This window comes from Tinamus guttatus, unplaced genomic scaffold (assembly GCF_059628265.1).
Source record: "Tinamus guttatus ecotype Peru unplaced genomic scaffold, ASM5962826v1 Tinamus_guttatus_pri_ptg000246l, whole genome shotgun sequence".
Taxonomy (NCBI): domain Eukaryota; kingdom Metazoa; phylum Chordata; class Aves; order Tinamiformes; family Tinamidae; genus Tinamus; species Tinamus guttatus.
The window spans coordinates 8,285,487-8,297,709 of NW_028288780.1; the positions used below are offsets into that span (position 1 = coordinate 8,285,487).

At 47.1% G+C, this 12,223-nt stretch overlaps 1 protein-coding gene across 1 annotated transcript in view; it reads right to left on the reverse strand.

The window, feature by feature from the left end:
* KAT6B (lysine acetyltransferase 6B) overlaps positions 1 to 4,714 on the reverse strand; it is an 86,515-nt gene extending 81,801 nt beyond the window's left edge. Inside the window, exon 1 of the mRNA XM_088526394.1 lies at positions 4,629 to 4,714. The gene's annotated coding sequence lies outside the window, so the exon portion shown is untranslated. The remainder of the gene's footprint in view (positions 1 to 4,628) is intronic.
* Between the last annotated feature and the right edge of the window lie 7,509 nt (positions 4,715 to 12,223).

Genomic DNA, 12,223 nt, shown 5'->3' on the forward strand with positions numbered 1-12,223 from the left:
ACTTAACACCATAGATACTGCAGAATGCAAAACCGCTTTTCAAATCTATCTAATTTCCTCCCCGCGCCAAACCCGTAGCAATACAAACCTTATATTTGTATCACATTCAGCAGACTTAGCTTCCAAGAATCCCATTGCCCCGTACTTACCCTACTATTGACTACTTGGACAATTTCTATTCAGCCAAACATTTGAAAATATATTCTACAGCACCATCTGCCCACAAACCATTTTCAGACCCAGTGATATAAGTGATTAAAGGCACACATTATTAGTGCACTGAAAAAAAAGCAAACAAACACACACTACACAACCCACTAACTTGATGAAATTTAAATTATTGGTCACTGCCTTTCTTGCAAAGCCGTGTCTTTAACTACCAGGCCATATTTTGATCGGGCAGCTCGGCAGCACCCAAACCAAAGCAGCAGTACTGTATCACGGGTACCGCGTCCTCCACACACAGCCAGCTCTGCTGCAACACAGAAGCAGAGCCCCAAGGCCTCGGCCTCAGCTGGCCACTAGGCACACACACGGTTTTGATACAAGCACTCTGAAACAGAAGTTAAAAACGGAGTAACAGGTGAAATTTTCACATAAACAGTCAGCATAAATATTTACAAAGAAATCATATTGACAAAATGGGCTCCACCCGCGACTCACAGTTTCAAGAATAATTTTCTTTACTCCTTGTTATGGAATGCAATAAGGAAAAATTCCTTCCCATAAGAAGATTCTGTGGCAGAAGCCTTTTAATAAACCCAAAAGAATATCTTGATCTATTTTTTTTTATTCTACAGATCAACATATAAAAAAGACACATAAATAAAAATAAGACAGCAGTCACCTAATATCAAGGTAAATACACTTGAGGTTAAATCTAAAACAGCTTCTTCTGCCATGAAATCTGAGTGACAACATCTAAAGACATGAGAAGAGAGTTGTAGAACTATTTTAAAAAGAAAGAAAAAAAAAAGGAAACACCAAAAAAGAAGCCTTCAATCTCAGTAAATTGGTTTTCTTGTAAAGAGGATTCTCTAGTTTCTCAGCAAAACGAGAACTAGGGAGGGAGGAAGGAGAGGAGGCAAAGAGGGGAGAAGACACAAACACATCATTTCTTAGGCTGCTTGCCACAGTTTAACAGTGACACCTATGATTCTGTAAGCTTGCCTACCATTTCTATTTTAGTCAAGTCATCTTGGATTTCACTTGGGGTTAGAAACTCAAGCAGATTAATGGCAAGAAATGGAAATTACATTTTCCAAAACCCAAACTGATTCAGCAATTCCAATTATTTTCCAGTTGTTTGGCAGATTCACTGCAATTGCAAAGAGAATAACTAAACCCAAGATTTTAAATCCTATATCCTCCCCACCTATCTCCGTACCCAGCACCCAATAACTCCGGATCCTGTTTCACACATTATTATACCTGCACAGTAGGATTAGTAACAAAAGAGGAGCTGCTTATTGGTGAATATAAAACAGTTTCAAACAGTTTCAAACACACAAAACTGCATTTGCTGAGTCAGGCACATTCACCTCACTTTTAATCCTACTGCAGTTTGCACTGCTATATTGAATTTGGTACAGGCAACCACATCACTTCCATTAAATTCCAGAACACATAGTGCAGGGTCTGTTCAAGGCATCCGGACACTGATGAACATTTTAGTGTAAATGCTCTAACTTGCGGGTTACAGGAATTTTTATTGGCCAGTGACTGTGGCAAAAGGTGAGCATTAGCCTATAGCCTCATTAAAGTCTGCTGCTTGCTGCAGGAATCTCACAGCAATATATATTCAGAACTACATTTTACTTGTTTACTTAAAATTCCCTGTGTGTCATACAACCTCCTGCATGCTGGCACCTACTAAATCCATGCCGGTTGAGCGTATCAGCAGGAGCACAGAATTTCCACTGCACAGGGCAGGGTATTTTTGAAAGCAAAGCAAGAAACCTGGAATTCACTCCTTCCAACAGAAGGAAAGTTCTGCTTAAGAAAGCCATGCCAAGCTTATCCAACATGATTTCTGAACCGTTTCAATGCCACGAAGAGTTTCTGTTGCTCTGACCCTTTAGCTGAGCGTGTCCTGACGTGCAGCACCTTGACCCCTATGACTGACACGAGAAGGGCTGCCACCTGTGAGGGTCACAGCAGCTACTTGACAACGAGCATTTTTGCCAGAAACACAGTCCAGCTTAGTAACTGTGGACTAATACATTAAATAGGCTCTTCATAAATCAAGTTCTGCTAAGACACTTATTGATCCATTATTGGCAACATATGCACACATACACATCCAGTCATTCAGCATGCGTAGAGACAGAACGAGCTGCCTTAGAGAGATTTTCTCCACATTCAACATAAGACAGCACAGGAAGCTTCAAAAAGAAATTCAGGTTTCTAAGTTTAGAACTATATTTCTCAATACTGTAAGAGAAACTCATATCTCATTTAACTTAAAAGCATGATGTTTATGCAGACAAATTTTAAGGAAATGCCAATTTTTATGAGTAATTATAAACTAGTAGCAGGGGGTCGTATATTTTAATGTTCCTTTTCTTATAATTAAAGAAAAAAGAAAAAAAAAAAGGAAAAAACCTTTAATCGAGGCCTCAAGAAATCCCATCCAATCTAAGATTGGATTCTCCAGACTCCCAAGCGCACAGGACCACTTTCAAGTTTTTGGCAATGCTCATTAAACTCTTACTAACTCACATGGATATCAACTGCAGTACCCTATCTCATTTTGAACATAGTGACACAATGTAAAACTGCTAAAACACTATTGCATCTCTGTTCACGTCTTAAATCTGCTACTTCAGAACAACACTTGCAGAGGGGTTACTTTTAAAACAAGGAAAGTCATCTCTAGCCAAGGTCTGTCCTTTTCCCAAGGTTATAAATCAGAGAAATGCAAAGAGGTTGCAAAATCATGAAATTGCTTAAGATTTAAAATGAATGTAAATACCTCCTTTATAAAATGCACACCCATTGCAGAGTGGAATCTAATTAAAAAATGCACTGGCCGAACATGTCATTCTTAAGTGTCATCAGTAATCCTATAATCCTGTAATGGGTTCTTGTTTTAGTGAACTAGTATCTGGAATTACTTTTGAGTGCTCCAGATTTTGAAAAACAAGCTCTGTAGTAGGAAAGGGAAAAAAAAAAAAAAAGGAAAAATAGCTAGTTCTCCCACTTCCCAGCCCCCCAAACAAAATGAAGTCATTTATCCAAAGCATCCAAAAGCACTTCACAACACATGAACTAAGATCTATTTTGAAGAACATAATAGCCTCACTTGTCTTAAACGTAAGCTGAGTTAAACTTCTAAAATCCAATGTCAACAAAACTACCAGGGGAGGAAAAAAAAAAAGACAAGAAAAAGCAAGCAAAGAAGCAAAGGCAGCAAGTTGTGCAGCCTGCTGGTGCCCTGCACAGCGCGTGTCGCGCTGCTCCTGCCCGCCCTGCGCACACCCCGCAGCAGCAGCAGCAGCAGCAGCAGCAGCAGGCCGGCTCTCTGCTGCAGCAGCAGGGACAGGTAAGGATTGCAGCAGGAGCCAAGGCACTGCTCGTGCAGGAAATAAGCGCCGGGCCGGCTCTCCCCTCCAAGCCGCTATTTGAAACTACACAGCTGATCAACTCTGTTCGACCACCCCCACCTCAGCTAACGGTGCAAGAGAGGCAAGATGCTCACTTTGGAAATACGGCCGCACACCAAGGGGCAGAAAAAGGAAATCCAGGCAAAGATTCCCAGCGCATGTGATGCTCTTAAAATTGCACCCACCAGGAAGACAACTATTCCATTCCTGCTCGTGCCACACGCGTTTTTCAGCTGTAACAAGCCAAGGCGCGGACACTCGCACGCTTAAAGCGCGGGCAGACGAGGAGACATCGCAGCAACTTGGCGACCAAGCGCGGGGCCGGGAGGGGAGCGGGGCCCGGCCCGCAGCGCCGGGCTGGCCCGGGGCCGGGGGGGGGAGCGGGGCCCGGGCCGCAGCTCGCTCGCGGTGCCCGGCCGGGAAGCAGCAGCAGCAGCGACGCGGTGCCCTGGGCAGCGCCGCCCCGCCGAGCGCTGCCCGGCCTCCCCCGTGCGAGTCTGGGGCGTTTGGAGCTCGGCGAGCAGCGGGCGGGCGCGCGGGGAGGCAGGCTGCTGCAGGAGGGTTTCGCCTGCGGCGCTCGCGCTTCGGGACAGGGTGCCGGGCAGCACGGGGCTCCGCGCGGTGCTCCGTGACAGGACGCTCAGGGGAGGTCTGCGGCTCGAGCACGCCTCGCACTTGCGAAAGCTGCTCAGGACTCCCCCAACTCGCTGATTCCCGCGGCGCCTCGGAGCCGCTGGCAGCGCCCGGCGCTGCGGCCGAACCCGCTGCCCTCCTGCGGGCTCCCCCTGCGGAGCAGCCCGCGCAGGGCGGCGCGGCGCCCCCCGCGCGCCCGGCGGAGGCGGCCGCCGCAGCCCCGCCGCGCCACCGGCCCGGGGGGAGGAGCCACCCGCGGGCGCAGCAGCGGCTCCCCCTACTGCCGGCTCGGCCCCTGCTCCCGCCGCCGCGCCGCGCCGGGGAGGCTGCCCCCGCCGCCGCCGCCCCGCGCACGCGGCCGCCGCCGCGGCCCACCGGGGCTCGCCTCACCTACGGCGCCGCCGCCATTTTGTCTCGCCCCGTTGTGCCTAACGTGAATCCGACATGACACTGATTACAGCCCAATGGAGGCTCATTAAAACCTCACCTACCCCGCGCCCCGCCCGCCGCCCGCCGCCATTGGCCAGGCCGTCGCACGCCGCTCCGCGCTCATTGGCCGCGCTCCGCTGTCCATCAGCCGCCCACACGGGCACCGCCCCGCCCAGCAACCGGTCTGTCTCCCCCATTGGAGGGCGGGGCGTGCCAATCACGGGGCACGCCCCTTCCCTCCACGCGCGACCCCGCCTACCTGTCAGAGAGGGCAGTGCTGGAGGGCGACCATTGGTCGCAACCGCCGCCACACACGCGCAAGGCCCACCCGCCGCCGCCCGGCCCGCCCTATTGCTGGGCCTCGGGAGCCAGCGATTGGCCAGCGACTGCAGCGGAGGCGGGGGCTCTCCCCAGCGCGCGCTCCCATTGGTCGTCGTGGCTGCCCGTCTGGCCTGCCCCGGCTTTGCTACCTCCCCCCCCGCCGGCGCCGCCCCACCCGCTCCTGCCGCCGAAGTTTGTTCGGGAGGGTGATCGCGAGCAGGGCGCGCGGGCGGGCGCGCGACCCACACTAATAAACAGCGCTCAATACTGAGCGTCACGCGCGCGCTTCAGCTCGCGCCGCCCGGGCGGGCGGGATGGAGCAGCGCGCTCCCAGCACGAGCCTGCCAAGGTGCCTGGCACCGGCAGCCGCTCATCGCGCACACGCGCCCGCGCCGCGCAGGGAGGGAGGGAGGAAGCGGGGACGATGACAATGACTCCCGGCTCCACCGCCACGCGCAGCCCCCCTCAAGTTTCGCCATGCGAAGCGCGGGGACTTGGTGTCCCCCCGCGCAGAGGAACAATCGCGGCCCTGGCGCGGCAGGGGGGGCGCAGGCAGCACAAAAACCTCGGCCAGCCCCTGCCGCCCCCCTCCCCGCCCAGCCAGCATCCCCCGCCGCTGCTCCCCCTGCCCTGCAAGGCGCACGGCATCGCGAATGCATTTACCGGGCACAAGTGCCTGCAAACACGTGCATCAGCCTCCGATGCAAAAGGAAAAAAAAAAGTACCCAGCCTAGTGATAAGCCCCCTGCACTGGGAGAGGGGAGGGAAGGGGGGTTATTACGGCAAATTGCAGCCTGTCACCCAATGCAAAACAAAACCCATGGCATGCTCCTTATGCGCACCTCCCCCCCCCCGCACACACACACCCATAAACTCCTGGGAATCTAACCTCTGGTGCAGGTTTCCCCCCTCTGCTTGCAGTGACCTCCTTTCTCTGCCTGTACGCTCCTGCAGCAGCGGTTCCTGCGGAATGTGCTGCCCCTGAAACGCGATCGCGGCTCCTCTCGCTCGCTCTCTCGCTCTCTCTCCTTCTCTGTCTCTCTCTCTCTCTCGCGCTCGCTCTCCCTCCTGGCTGCAACCAGAGCCAGGAACACAACAACAACACGGCCTCCCCCCACCGCCGTCCCCAAACACATACACACTGAGGAGACCCAGCCAGCAGAGCCAGACGAGCCGGGGAGGGGGTGGAGGGAATCCCCAGCCCGCCGATTCACGGCACCAGGTACCTTCGCTGCGCCCCTTGGCGAAGGGGGGGAAAGGGAAGATGAACGTAGGCAGATACCTCGTCTCCCCTCCTCCTGCTCCGCGGGGCTCCTCTTCTCACTCCAAAACACTACAAGGTGGACGGGCAGATCAGACACAGCCGCCCCGCTCGCGGCGGGGGAGGGGAAACCACGCCAGCGATTATCATTAATTTAGAAATTAAAACAAAAACCCACCCCCTCCAGCCCTCCCCGGCGCTGTGAACGGGCGCAGATTTGCGAGGACTGGTGCTCAGGCACAGGACCTGATAACAGCTAATTGAAAGGTTAATCTACATAGGCTGTGACAGAAGAGGTCCCTCCCCACTTTTTTTTTTTTTTTTTTTTTTTTTTGTATCTTCTGTTGGCAAGTGGGAAATTGAGCTTCCCCCCTCCTTTTCCCTCAAAAAAAAAAAAAAGGGCAATAAAGTTTGGGGGGAGGTGCACGCTCGTGCAGTGGTCGGTGCGCAGGGCCTGAGGGGCAGCAGGAAGGAGGGCGCTGCAGTTTGGGGTGGTTTGGTTGGTTTGGGTATTTTTTCCTTCTTCTTCTGTCTGTGGGAATGAAAAATGTCTCAACAGAAAGAGCACCACACACAGTCACTAGGACATCCATCCTGAAGCGCTTCCTTGGGCAGCTCCCCATTCCGGAGGAGGGGAGTTGTGGGCCAGGCCGCCATCATGAGTCCCTGGCATAAAGAAGGGGCGAGCAGGTGGCAGATGTTGCCCTCCCATTGAATTTGCTGCAATTAGGTGAGATGTTATGAGGAGAACGGGTTAAAGGACGGAGTGGTAGTTCACATAAATGGGCTCAGGACTGGCTTGAGCCGTTTCGCCATGCTGCCAACACCGCTCATCGTGTCCAAGTTTTACCACCTTGGCAGACTTGGCTCCTTCCCTAGGTCTTGCGACATCCCTTGTGGTGGGCTGTGTGTGACCTGTCACATTCAGATGCCTTTCTGCAAAGTTTTGTGAAATTAATGCCTGGCCTGAAGAAAAAAATGATAAAAGAAAGAAAAAATAAAGATAAAAGAAAGGATAAAAACAGAGGGAAAAAAATCCAACAACCTCCTCCTAACATAGGCAGAAAATGACCCGCTCCCATCAGTTAAACAGGTCTTTCTTCAATCATGGCTTGCATGTAGACCAGTAAGGGAACCAAGTGTCCCTTGTAATACATTAAATGTTAAGGATTAGTGCAACTTTTTCAAAGAGTGAGTTGCTGCAGGTACTGCACAAGGAAGCTCCTTGGTGATGTTTTAGAGCATTGTAAAACTGAATGACCTACTTACAGAAATCTAGTAGGTGAAAATATTATTCCAGGCTATCTCTATGATACCGTACCTGTGGACTGAGGATTTTTCCTTGGTGTGTTATCCGCCAGGCAGTCTTTTTAAACACATAGAGGGAAATTTCATTATGTAGTAACCTAGTATTTATTGGAAAATCTTGCAAGGTTCATGTATTATGCAGGATTTGCCATGATTGAAAATGGTTTTTAAATTATTGGAAACAATATAAATCATTACAGCACAATTTGTAGCAGAGCATCACATTTGCAACAGTATTCTGAGTGTTGTGTCAACATTTCCATTGTAAACTTGTTTTTTTACCAGAAATTTACAACTTGGTTAGTGGTAAAAGAGAAAAATAATCTCTTGCAACTGGAACTTGGCATGGTACATACCAGTTAAAGAAATAAAACACTGGAGAAAACTTGACAATTTGTTTGGCCATTTTAAAATTATGAGTGTGCTGAAGACATAAGCAACAGCACAGGGAAGAATCTTAGAAGTTTCTGGTTTAAATACCTTCATTCTTTCTTCTCAGATTAATTTCCTTCTAAAAATAAATTCTGTAGGCCAACAGAACATTAATTGTTGTGTTCCACTTTTTAGCATCTATTCAGGAATCCTTTGCTTGAAGAGAAGTTCTTATGGATCTTGACATTTACAGGTGTATTTAACACTATGTAAATTGGTGAAGTTAAGTGTATGAACCTCTTTATACATGAATCATCCTACAGTGAACTTAGATCTCCTATCACTGTCAATTATACTTTTTCTCAAAATAATGACTTCAAAAGAATTGCATCATGTAAATTTAGGCTAGTTCAATCTGAAACACAAATGGTATCCTGAAATGATGCATGCTATGCTGACAAGATCTTAAGTGTTTGAAACACTTTGGGTCTAATTTAGAATGTGTGATACTTTGTGTGCATCCTGGTTTGTGGTCTGGATAAGGAATGTGCTTGTCTTATACAAACAGAATATTACTTATTTTAAAAAGACATGAAACATCCATACAAAAGTTATAAGCCCATCAGTGAAGTCAGTATAATCAATTAAACTCATGCTTTAGGATATCTTCTACTGACAGAGGCTGGGGGATTTGCTCTCTCTGAGCTACTACAAAACTAATGCAGTAAACAACAGTTAATGACACTGTGCAGTAACAGATGTCTAGACACCTAGTGAATAAGCCCATTCCCTCTGCTGAAAAGATGCCCCTGATTAAAAAAAAAAAAAAAAAAAAAAAAAAACCTCTCAAAAATCAAAAACACTGTCTCTTTCTTCTCAAAATGAGTACTATGGCCCGGTTCACCCCGTCCCATTCATTTCCTTGCTTTAATTATATTTTAAATATTATTATGCTTTTTCCTCTGTGGAAAAATATGTTTGTTTGCACATCTATATTGTAGACCCATTTGATTAGGTATAAGTTTATTTCCTAGATGTCTTTGAGATTATTCCAATAATGTACATACTGTTATTATTTTGAGGTCACAATATAGAGAAATCAAGAAGGTTAAGGGCATGTTTTGAGCTGAATTTAGTTCTCCAAACTCAGAATCTTAAGCCCAACCCTTCTTGTACAGCAGTGACAAGGTGGAGATCAGTGCTATACAAAATGCTGAATTAGAGTTTGCTCACTTGAAATCAGGGAGAACATTCTTGTGCGCAGACCTAAGAGTTTGCTCAAGAGAACTTAAATCTCTGCCATGGCTCAGCTCCACTACAGCCAGTGGGGTTTTCCAGAGACAAATTTACCACTTACGTGTAGAACAGAAACAAGATCAGGATGAAGGTTCAATCTTCAGTGTAAACCTTTATATTTTCATTAGCCCATGTCAAACAGGAAGCAGTTAAGTATTAACAAATTAGCAGCTCCTCTGAAATTTAAGGCGTCTATCATTCAAAGCACATACTGATTATTTTCAAGTTGCCTGTCCTTCACTCAGTGCATTTCCTCTCTTTGAAGTGATTATAGTGTGGCATTTGTTACATATTTGGAAATAAATATATAGTTGTCCATGCTGGTTTAGTGACAGAAGCCTGTTTATCTTCAGAGCTGTTCTAGGGTGAAAACTTGACCTCCCGTCAAAGTCAGTGGGAAGACTTCCTTTGACTTCAATAAAGCCAGGATGCTCCTTCTGTTAGTACCACATGTAGCCAAATATATGAACAGAGTCACCTGGAAATTGTCTGTCTTGGCACAGACCATTGAGAAGAGTGACCTTGAGGTCAGCTCATCCTAAGAGCTCCATGAGTTTCCTCGAAGTCTGTACAGTCATTTTGCACATATCTCTGCAGATTGTGCAAGCACGTATATTCTGTGCCTATACCCTCCTCTGCTTGGCTTATCTGCTGTGAGCACCTTCCTGAAGTCCTAACTGGGGCCTTCAACCCCTCGTATACTTTCTGGACAGAAATAGCCTTTTTCTTTTTGCCCTCTGAGATTTCTTCACAGCCTTTTAGATTCCAATTTAATCTGAAAGACTAATCCATGTAACTAAATCTATACCTCTAAATACAGACCGCACAGTCTTCGGCTTATGCAAAAGGGTTTGCATCGCTACACACAACAGAGCATCACCGCCCAGCTTAAACACTGTCAATAAATACTAGTACAGATACATAGGTACAAGTATGCATATATTTATACATACTCACAGAGTGAATAACCTAGGGGCAACTTTTCCAATCGCTTGCTATTTCATCTACTAAATTTGACGAAATGAAATAATAGTATAAAATAGTCTCTCCTGCTACCATCTTACTGATTTGGGGGCTTTTCTAGTTCCTGAAAATAGCAGCTTATAAAGTAAATGCTCTAACAGTCTCAAGAGTTATAATTTATGTGATCCTGTAATTTGGAAATAACATTGTTTGAGGTAGCTCTCCTGTCATCCCACAGGGACTGAGACTGTGACTAATAATAAATCCCACAAGTTCCAGTCTGACCTGGCAAGTGATCCACCCTGACATATCGAAGTGCTTTACAATCCCTAATTAATTAGATCATTTAAGAGCTCTGTTAGGTGAGTGCATGTTATTTTTCCTGTTCTCCAGTCAGATACAAAATAAAAGCAGCTAGTAGAGGATGCCAGAAACAGGAAAAAAAAAAAAAAAGTCGTCTGAGTTTCAGGGGCCCAGCCCTAACCACAAGGGATGATTTCTCCCTGCTTCCCATTAGGAAGTAAAAGAGAACAAACTAGTGGGCTTGTTAACGCACACTGGTAACTTTACAAGGGCCTATTTTTTTTTTTTGCTGTATTAACTATTACACATCTCAAAGACACAACGCAACAGACAGGACTTGGGAGTGCAAAGGAACAAAGTCAAAAGCAAAGCAGAAAAAAACAGGTGGCTCTTATGTGATAGTGTCTTTTGTATAAAACAGTATCTCACAGTAGTGCATACTAATAGTGTAGCACTTATGCATGTTAATAAAGCATTAGTGAGTGGTAGATATTTTCACAAATGGTTAATCAATCATTACAAGTCCAACAGGTCAATAGTTTTATAGCAATAGCTCATCATCTGAAACACACCTGAAACCCTGTATTCAAACTGCACAGGATTTACATCGAAACACCTGTTAATCTTGTGTTAACCCTCGCAAATGGAGTCTCAATATAAAGGGTAATCCAAGATAAATTTGCTGAAAAGAAAAAAATATATTAACACCTGGGGTCAACAGCAATTTGCCTGTAACAATTGTACTGGATTTCAGTTTCTGCTTTTCCCATGTAAAATGCCCTGCTATGACAGGAAGCATTTTGACTGTTGGGCACAAGCGCGATGTTTTCTAGGCTAATCCCAAGAGGAAGGCCTGGGGTAGTGCAGCTCTCGGTACCAAGCAGCATCAGTGACCTTGGTGCAGCTTCGCGTTTTTCCGCGCGTTCACCGTAATACTTTGTTGGAGCAGCTTGGTGAAGGATGGAATTGAGGAGAGTAAAGGCCGGTTTGCTCAGAGCTGGCGGAAGCTGCCATGGTCGGGGCTGTGCGGGCCCCTCGCGCCGCCGTCCTGGCCCTGCTGTTAGTCCAGGTGAGAGGGAGGACGCGGGTGCGTTTGCCCGAGCCACTCTAACACCTCCGCTTGCCTTTGTTAGCTTTAAGGTAATTAACTCTCCAGTCATTATCGGTTGACTTTGTCCGCAGGTTTAGGTTTCCCTCCCGCTGTTCCCTTTGGGGATATTGGGTTGTCACTTCATGGGGGCGAGGGGGATTCTTTTTAGAGTTCACACAAAATCCCTTTCACAGCTTCCCAGCAGCGTTTTTCCCTCTCTTCTTCCCCGCCCCCACCTTTTTTTTTTTTTTTTTTTTTTCCTGGTGCTCTCAAGACGGCTGAATTTCCCTCTTTCTGTTTTAATGAACATTACTTTATAACTTTCTCCCTATCCGACTGGACAAGAAGAGACAGAAAAAGAAAAGAGCCTCTCCAAAAAGCCTGGCATCACACTTGCTGAGCCCTTCACATGAAAAGAAGGCCATCCTCAGTACTTAGAAGCCAACAAAAGAGACTGGAAAGGCAGTTTTGCTAAATAAGGTTACTTTGAGCCTCTGAAGGATCCTGAGAATCCTTAATGTGAATGAATGAATCCTCTCAACTTCCTACTGTGATGTGGGTGTACTACATTCTAGTTCAGCTTTAGCCAGGGGAAAATTTCCAGACTTCAAGTCTTTGGCATTTTTTTTTATTGGTCAAATG